A 7,708-nucleotide genomic window follows, 5' to 3' on the forward strand; every position below is an offset into this window, starting at 1 on the left:
CTATTCCCTCTCAATTCTCCTTCTATTCTCTCTCAATTCCCTCTTGATTTCCCATCTTTTCCCTCTCATTTCTCCTTCTTTTCCCTCTCACTTCTCCTTCTATTCCCTCTCAATTCCCCCTCGATTTCCCTTCTTTTCCCTCTCAGATTCCCCTCGATTTCCCGTCTGTTCCCCCTCTCGATTCTCCCTCTAAATCCCCCCCCGTATTCCCCCTCTATTTCTCATCTTTTCCCTCTCAGTTCCCCCTCGATTTCCCATCTTTTCCCTCTCATTTCTCCTTCTATTCCCTCTCACTTCTCCTTCTATTCCTTCTCACTTCTCCCTTGATTTCCCATCTTTTCCCTCTCACTTCTCCTTCTATTCCCTCTCAGTTCTTCTTCTCCCTCTCAATTCCCCCTCGATTTCCCATCTTTTCCCTCTCACTTCTCCCTCTATTCCCTCTCAGTTCTCCTTCTGTTCCCCCTCAATTCTCTCTTGATTTCCCATCTTTTCCCTCTCAATTCTCCCTTGATTTCCCATCTTTTCCCTCTTATTTCTCCCTCTATTCCCTCTCAGTTCTCCTTCTATTCCCTCTCAATTCCCCCTCTGTTTCCCACTTTTTCCCTCTCAATTCCCCCTCTCTTTCCCACCTTTCCCCTCTCAGTTCCCCCTCTGTTTCCCATCCCCGTGTCCCTCGCTGTCCCCTCTGTCCCCCCCTGGCCCCCGGGCCGTGTCCCCGCAGCCGCGGGCTTGGGGGCGCCGGTTTGAATAAAGCCGCGCAGGCCGGACCCGGCGCCCCCCCTGGATCCCCCTTTCCACGGGGCCGGGCCCGCTCGGCGGGTCCCCCCCCTTCAGTGTCCAAGCACCGCCCGACACCGCCGGGGCTCCGGCCCGTCCCGACATCACACGGGGGGCTCCGCGGGCGGGGGCGGGGGGGCAAAGGCCGCGGCTTCGCTCTCGGCAATGGACGGCGAGAGAGGGCCATGGATTGCCGGGAGCGAAGCCGGGGCCGTTTGGGGCGGGGGGAGGCGGGGGGGCAGGGGATGGGGGGGGGAGGAGGGCGGGGGGACCCCCCTCCGGAGGAGAGGGGTCCCGGGCTGGGAGGGGAGGGGAGGGGGGAGGAGGGCGGGGGGTGGGGGGACCCCCCTCCAGAGGAGGGAGTCCCGGGGTGGGAGGGGAGCAGGGGGGACTTCCCCCCTCTTCCTCTCCCACCTCGGGACCCCCTTCCCCGGGGGGCGGTCGGGGGGACCCCCCTCCAGAGGAGGAGGTCCCGGGGTGGGAGGGAAGCAGGGGGATGTTCCCCCCTCTTCCTCTCCCACCTCGGGACCCCCTTCCCCGGGGGGCGGTCGGGGGGACCCCCCTCCAGAGGAGGAGGTCCCGGGGTGGGAGGGGTCGAGGGGGGAGTTCCCCCCTCCGACCCGTCCCACCTCGGGACTCCCTCCTCCGGGGGGCGGTCGGGGGCGGGGCCCCCTCCGGAGGAGGGGGTCCCGGGGGGGGGGGTTGGGGGGGCCCCCCCGGGGGGGGGGGGGGTCCGGGGAGGGGGGGGGGGGGGTGGAGGGGAGGGGGGGGGCAATTCCCCCCCTCCTCTCCATCTCCTCCCCTCTCCCCGGGCCCCTCCCTCCGGGGCGGGCTCCCCCTGACCCCCCTTCCCGGGACCCCCTCCTCCGGACAGGGGCCCCGCGGGGGGGGGGGGGGGGGGGGTTGTCCGAGGGGGAGTGCGTTAGTTTGGGTTCTGATCACGCCGCAGAGTGTCGTGACCCCTCCTGCTGCCCCCCCCCCCCCCGCAGGGCCCCTGTCCGGAGGAGGGGGTCCCGGGAAGGGGGGTCGGGGGGGAGCCCGCCCCAGAGGGAGGGGCCCAGGGAGAAGAGGGGAGGAGGAGAGGAGGGGGGGAATTGCCCCCCCTCCCCTCCACCCCCCCCCCCCCCTCCCCGGACCCCCCCCCCCCCCGGGGGGGGCCCTCCCCAACCCCCCCCCCGGGACCCCCTCCTCCGGAGGGGGCCCCGCCCCCGACCGCCCCCCGGAGGAAGGAGTCCCGAGGTGGGACGGGTCGGAGGGGGGAACTCCCCCCTCGACCCCTCCCACCCCGGGACTCCCTCCTCTGGAGGGGGGTCCCCCCCACCCCCCGCCCTCCTCCCCCCTCCCCTCCCCTCCCAGCCCGGGACCCCTCTCCTCCGGAGGGGGGTCCCCCCGCCCTCCTCCCCCCCCCATCCCCTGCCCCCCCGCCTCCCCCCGCCCCAAACGGCCCCGGCTTCGCTCCCGGCAATCCATGGCCCTCTCTCGCCGTCCATTGCCGAGAGCGAAGCCGCGGCCTTTGCCCCCCCGCCCCCGCCCGCGGAGCCCCCCGTGTGATGTCGGGACGGGCCGGAGCCCCGGCGGTGTCGGGCGGTGCTTGGACACTGAAGGGGGGGACCCGCCGAGCGGGCCCGGCCCCGTGGAAAGGGGGATCCAGGGGGGGCGCCGGGTCCGGCCTGCGCGGCTTTATTCAAACCGGCGCCCCCAAGCCCGCGGCTGCGGGGACACGGCCCGGGGGCCAGGGGGGGACAGAGGGGACAGCGAGGGACACGGGGATGGGAAACAGAGGGGGAACTGAGAGGGGAAAGATGGGAAATGGAGGGGGAACTGAGAGGGAAAAGATGGGAAAGAGAGGGGGAATTGAGAGGGAATAGAAGAGCTGAGAGGGAATGGGAGGAGATCTGAGAGGGAATAGAAGGAGAACTGAGAAGGAACAGAGGGAGAACTGAGAAGGAACAGAGGGAGAACTGAGAGGGAAAAGATGGGAAACAGAGGAAGAATTGAGAGGGAGCAGAAGGAGAAGTGAGAGGGAAAAGATGGGAAATCGAGGGGGAAATGAGAGAGAATAGAAGAACTGAGAGGCAATAGAAGGAGATCTGAGAGGGAATAGAAGAAGAACTGAGAGGGAATAGGAGGAGATCTGAGAGGGAATAGAGGGAGAAGTGAGAGAGAAAGGAAATCAATGGGGAATTGAGAGGGAATAGAAGGAGAACTGAGAAGGAATAGAGGAAGAAGTGAGAGGGAAAAGATGGGAAATCGAGGGGGAATTGAGAGGGAATAGAAGGAGAAATGAGAGGGAAAAGATGGGAAATCGAGGAAGAAGTGAGAGGGAAAAGATGGGAAATCTAGGGGGAATTGAGAGGGAATAGAAGGAGAACTAAGAGGGAATAGAGGGAGAACTGAGAGGGAATAGAGGGAGAACTGAGAGGGAATAGGAGAACTGAGAGGGAAAAGATGGGAAATCGAGGGGGAATTGAGAGGGAATAGAGGGAAACTGAGAGGGGCAATAGAGAGGGAAGAGAAGGGGGGTTCGGGTTGGGCAGCGGGGAAGGGCCGGGCAGGCAGGAGGGGCGGGGGTGGGGGGAGAGCGGCTCGGGGGAAGAGAGGAGGAGGGAAGAGGGAGGTGCGGGGAAAGGAAAGGAGGGGAGGAAGGAGAGGTGGAGAGGGGTAGGGGTGGATGGCCGAGGCCATCCCTGGGCCCCGCCGGGGGAGCCCGGCGCGTTCGCTGCCGCCTCCTCCGCCGAACACCTGCAAAATGGCGCCGGCGGCTCCTCACGGGGCCTTAAATCACCTCGGCCCCGCCCCGCGCACCTGTGCCCCGCGCACGCGCGCTGCGGCCTGGCGCACCTGTGCTTCGCGCACGCGCCCTGCGGTCTGGCGCACCTGTACTCCGCGCACGCGCGCTGCGACCTCACGCTCCTCTGCCTCGCGCACGCGCGTTGCGGCCTCGCGCTCCTCTGCCTCGCGCACGCGCGTTGCGGCCTCGCGCTCCTCTGCCTCGCGCACGCGCGTTGCGGCTTCGCGCACCTGTACGTCGCGCACGCGCGCTGCTGCCTCGCGCACCTGTACGTCGCGCACGCGCCCTGCGGCCTCGCGCACCTGTACGTCGCGCACGCGCCCTGCGGCCTCGCGCACCTGTACGTCGCGCACGCGCCCTGCGGCCTCGCGCACCTGCGCCGGCCCCGCCCCCCGAGGCCCCGCTCCCCGCCTCGCTCCTCCCCCGAGGGGCGGCCCGTCCGTCCGTCCGTCCGTCGCTCCCGGTGCCCCGGGCGGGATCGGTCGGTCGGTCCCGGTGCCCCGGGCGGGAATGGTCCGTCGGTCGGTCCCGGTGCCGCGTCGATCGGCGGGCAGGAGGGGCCGAGCCCCGCGGTCGGGGAGCCGGAGCGCAGCCGCCCGTCTGTCCCCGTGTCCGCGCTCGGGCAGCCCCGGCAGCGCAGCCGGCCCCGGAGCTGGCACTGACCGTGCCGCGGCTCAGGCACAGCCCGCTCCCGGCTCTGCTTTCAGCATTCCCCTCCCGCCTTCGCAACCTCTGCAATTTCCAACAGCCACTTCTTCCCCGCACTCAAGAAGGTGCAGCTCATCCCACACCTGAGGCTCTCCTTCTTCTCCCCCCCCCGTCTCTGCAACTCGCACCCTCCACTGGCAAACCCTCTGGTTTTAAAAACCCACTTAATATATTTAATCTTTATTTCCAGATGAGGCAGGTCCTGCCTAGGATGCAAACAGCTACACAAGAGGAAATAAGAAACCCGGGCGCTGCCATGGGAGTCAAAGGAGGGAAAGACTGCAGACAAACACTGTCAGGAAATGCACTCTTAATAAATCTCCGCCGCTCTCCCTCCTCTGCACGGACGGGCCGCAGGGAGCACGGCCAGCTGGGCTGGCACCGGCTGGGGACGGGCAAAAAGGAATCCTTCCTTGCAGTCGCCCGCGCCGTGCTCGGGGAGGGCGGGAGGTGAACCACGCTGGACAGGAACGTCTCTCGCTCCTTGAAATCCCGGCTTCCCACAGAGAGACAAATCTTCCTTTGGAAGTGTCGCCGCCGCCTGTTGTGCCCCTGGGATGCTGGTTCAGCACGGACACCTCCCAGAGCTCCCACGTGGACATCATCTTCTTTGCTCACATTTTCAAGCCCTTTGTTGTTTAATTTATACATACAAAAGTTACATTTGTATTTTCAAATGCTATAAGTCTATATTTAGAATTTCTTATCCTCAAAGATTCTCTATATAATACAGTAGATACAGGGTTGTATTTTGAAATCAATTTCTTACATAAATATTATTTTTCAACATATATAAAGATGAGAAGCACTACGGTTTTTAATATTTTCTGCACATACAAACCCCCCATGAATTTTTAAGCATTGCTGGGCTGTAACTTCCCTTTTCTGGGCCCCCACTCACCTGCCCCTCCACCCCATCATTGCTCTCCCAGTGCCATCGGGGTGTCAAACTGCCCTGGACAGCAGGACATTGCTTTAATAAAGCCATTTCCCCCATTCCCAGTTCCAGCCCTGATCCAGTCTGGGGATTGCCCCATTCCCAGTTCCGACCCTGGTCCAGTCTGCTCACTTTCACAGTACAGCTTTAAACTGTGGTTGGATTTAATACACTGTGGGGAAAGGGTTTGTTTATGGACAAGTCATTTTTTTCCATTTATTTTCTGCAGAGCAATGAAAGGAAATGCAGCTTGTTTTCTGACAGCAAACACTCATTGTCACAAAGTGAAGTTGCAACGAAATGATGCAACTTAATGAAATACTTCACAAAGAATTATGGAAGCTACAGTATTTTATACTTCAGATGTCTTTTTTGTCTAACTGAAGGTTTGTTTGGTTCTGTTACTGGCTGTGATCAGTGTAAATGTCTAACTAAACAAACAACAAGCCCAAATCCACAAAAAAACCAACCCAACCCGCCTCTGTCCTGCAGAGTGCAAAGCAGTGTAATGCTGAAATGCAGGATTAGCCAGCTCTCTTTACAACAAAGGTTTAAACCCACAAATCCTTGCTCCTTAGACCCCTCTACCCTGCTTGCTCCCCCTGTGCATCCAGCCCAGGGGTCTTTTCAAACACCTCAGGACACGGATCCCAAAGATAAATTACCTCCTGATGATTACCATTGATTATTCTCCCCATTTTTGATTCAGGGCCTCATGCAAACTTAATTTATTCTTGCCCAAATGCATCTGCTGTTTTCACCCAACATTTCCTGCCACTTGCTGTGGATGTTTCATTAACTTGACAGATTAGTCTCCAAGTTTAAAGTGCACTATAATATAAACTTAGGATATATTCATTACAAATACACTCTGTTCTGATTTTGTTATTTGACTCTTTACTTTGCTAATGTAGCGTGCTGGAAATGACAGATGTTTCACCCGGCCTCTGGGTTATTTCCAAAAACATTGTGGCAAAGTATTAAAACACTCACAAAAATGAAAATGCATTTGAAAAAATAAAATAAGATCCATGAAACTGAAAGTGGTTGCACTGTCATACACTACTGCTGGGGAATTATCAAAGGGAGGAAAAGGCACTGAAACTGAAAAGTAAAAACCTTGCATTCATGAGGCTGAGATCTCAGAGGAAGGGAATAGCCACCTCAGCAGGAGCTGGATTTTCCAGTGGCCGAGTCCAGCTCCACCAGGATATGATTCCATGACCTGAGCACGGTGAGACTGCCCTGGAGTGCTGAGTGTGCTCAGCCCTGGGTCTGTGATGCACATGAACACCCTTGCAGTGACACAGCCCAGGGAGCTCTAACCATGCCTCACCCAGTGCCAGCAAAGGCCCAGCACAGACAGGAACACGACATTTGTCCTCTGCTGCAACTGCACAAGCTATAACCACAACTTCAGTTGTGCTGCCATGGGCAGAAACAGCTGGGAGAGACCTGGGGCTGCTGCTTGATCTGCTGATTTGGACTAATTACTCGTTCCACTCTGTCCCTTTTCCAGGCTCCCTGTGCACTGCCCTGTCTGTGGATACACCTCTGTGCCACAGGAGCTTTCTGGGTGGGCCTCAGGGCTCTCCCCCAAGCTGTGGTAAACTCAATTTTCATGTTACAGACCTCTGTCACTGCTGGATTAGCTAAAGGACACGACCTCTCTGTGAAATCAGTTTTCAAACAAAAGGTAAACTTTGGTATCTTTTACCTTCAGTGCAAGGTTCAGAGATGGGCACTGGATCAATACTTGGCAAACATCAGTCGCATGCCATGGGCAGATGCCTCTTTGCTGCACCTCTACGTGTGCTCCTGCAGAACAGGCCTTCAGTTTTAAGGGGTTCTTTACTCAGAACACAACCACAAAACAACCCCTAACTGCTTCAAAGTGGGGTGACATTGTGTGCAAGTCTGGGACTTTCCTTCCTCTGCAGCCCAACCAGAGTTCAGGGAATTGAGAGCTACCTGTTCCCACAACTGACAGCATTTTCCCCACCATCCCAGGAATTTCCTTTGCTCCTGTGAACAACAGCCTTTAAGAAAAGTGTGAAGTTTGAAGCAGTTCCTCTTCCTCACTAAGCCTGCAGCTGATTCTCTGTCTCTGGTTATATAATATTAATGTGCTTACACGTTCCAGCAATGGCTGGTTACAACATGCACATTTTGGACTCATCATTTCCCAGCTGTGCTCCTGAGTGCAAGGAAAAAAAAAGAAAAAAGAAAAAGAAAAAAGGAAAAATAGGAGCGTGCAGTCCAAATTATTAATTTTCCCCCCCTTTTATAAAGGACTTTGATAGTGAGGCAGGAAACACCTCCCTGTCACTTCTTTTTGCCTTTGGTTTGCAACAGCAACACTGAGCCTTAACACGAGACTTTGCCCATCAGCCACTAACTCCAGGGAGAACAAATGCCCAGGACAAAGGCAGGGCTGTTACATGCTAGGGAAGCAGCCTGAGACAAATCCAGGTTTCTCAGAAACAGCCCAGATG

The sequence above is a fragment of the Manacus candei genome, unplaced genomic scaffold (genome assembly GCF_025592945.1).
Source record: "Manacus candei isolate 608988 ecotype Guabito, Panama unplaced genomic scaffold, ASM2559294v1 h1tg000209l, whole genome shotgun sequence".
Lineage (NCBI taxonomy): Eukaryota > Metazoa > Chordata > Aves > Passeriformes > Pipridae > Manacus > Manacus candei.